Genomic DNA, 1,813 nt, shown 5'->3' with positions numbered 1-1,813 from the left:
CTAGTTCAGTTCTAGTTCAGTTCTAGTTCAGTTCTAGTTCAGTTCTAGTTCAGTTCTAGTTCAGTTCTAGTTCAGTTTTAGTTCAGTTCTAGTTCAGTTCTATTTCAGATCTAGTTCAACTTTAATATATACAAAATATTATTGTAGGGCACAAACAAATAAAAAAAAACAACAGAAACCATATTAAAAATATGGCATTTTATTAAATTAAATGAAAGAGAAGAAGAGTTGAATGAATATAAAAAAAATAATAAACAAATTTAATAACTAACAAAAAAATGTTTAACTACACCAATAACCAACCAAGCAACTCATTCACATAAAATAATCATTAATGCCAACTACTGCTACTACAGTGACTACTGCAACAGCAGCAATATTAACACCAGCAGCAACAACAACAATAACAATACAAATATCACTGGCATTACTGTTGTTGTTATACTCATAAAACATAATGATGCTGTAAAAAAATAATCATAAAAAATAACAAAAAATATAAACTACAAACTGAATTTCACTACCAGTGGCAAAAATGATAATAATCATATGATAATGATACTAACAAATGATACTTACACACATATTATCCTTTCGCACACACACACAAACACATAAAGGCACATTCATTTTCATACTGGTCATATTCCTGTTGCCTTTCTACACATACATTTATAATAGTTAATGTTCATATACAAAGTTTCAAACTATTGATGTGGTTAAATATTTAATGAAATTGAATACAATTTACACACTACGAACACCCACACAAAAGCTTACTAAGCTACACACAAATACATAAACATATATGTATGTGATACACACTCATTCACATATCCTTTCATAGAATCAAACCATAATGCAACTCATACTTGTGATGAAAATGAAATGGACTTAAAAACAACAAATAATTAACCAGCATATCGATACATTTTATCCAAAAAGTGCCAACTTAATCTTGAACAAAAGAGAAGCTTCAATGGCAAAATATTAAATTTTTGTTTCATACAGGTTTTTATTATTTGGCATTTTAAAGTTACATATTTTGTGAGGGAATTCGATATTTACTTTCGAATACTTAACAACTAGAATTTTGAGTTAGCACTTTTTCATTATAAAGATTTCACATTTAAAAAATAATAAAAAAGGAGAATGAGATATTTTCTTTAACGAAAATAGCTCAGTGTTTTCTTTACTAGTTCCGTCCTTGACAAGCGTTTCGACTTGATCAATTCCTGTTCATTTAATGATCCGTTGCAATTTATTTACGTTTAGTTTTAATTTCAGTTCTAGTGTATTTGAAGTTTAGTTCTAGTTTTTAGTTGTAGTTCAATGCTAGTTAAGTTCTAGTTCTGTTTAAGTTTAGTTCTAGTTTAATTCTAGGTCTGTCCAATTTTTGTTCAAATTTTGTTCTATTTCCGTTCTAGTTTTGTTCTAGTTATATTCTAGTTCTACTCTAGATCTGTTCTAGTTCTATTCTAGTTCTACTCTAGTTCTGTTCTAGTTCTATTCTAATTCTGTACTAGTTCTGTTCTAGTTCTGTTCTAATTATGTTCTAATTATGTTCTAGTTCTATTCTAGTTCTGTTCTAGTTCTATTCAAATTCTGTTCAAGTTCTGTTCAAGTTCTGTTCAAGTTCTGTTCAAGTTCTGTTCAAGTTCTGTTCTAGTTCTGTTCTAGTTCTGTTCTAGTTCTGTTCTAGTTCAGTTCTAGTTCTAGTTCTGTTCTAGTTTTGTTCTAGTTCTGTTCTAGTTCTGTTCTAGTTCTGTTCTAGTTCTGTTCTAGTTCTGTTCTAGTTCTGTTCTAGTTCTGT

This window comes from Lucilia cuprina, chromosome 4, assembly GCF_022045245.1.
Source record: "Lucilia cuprina isolate Lc7/37 chromosome 4, ASM2204524v1, whole genome shotgun sequence".
Lineage (NCBI taxonomy): Eukaryota > Metazoa > Arthropoda > Insecta > Diptera > Calliphoridae > Lucilia > Lucilia cuprina.
Note: the sequence above shows the minus strand (reverse complement) of the source record.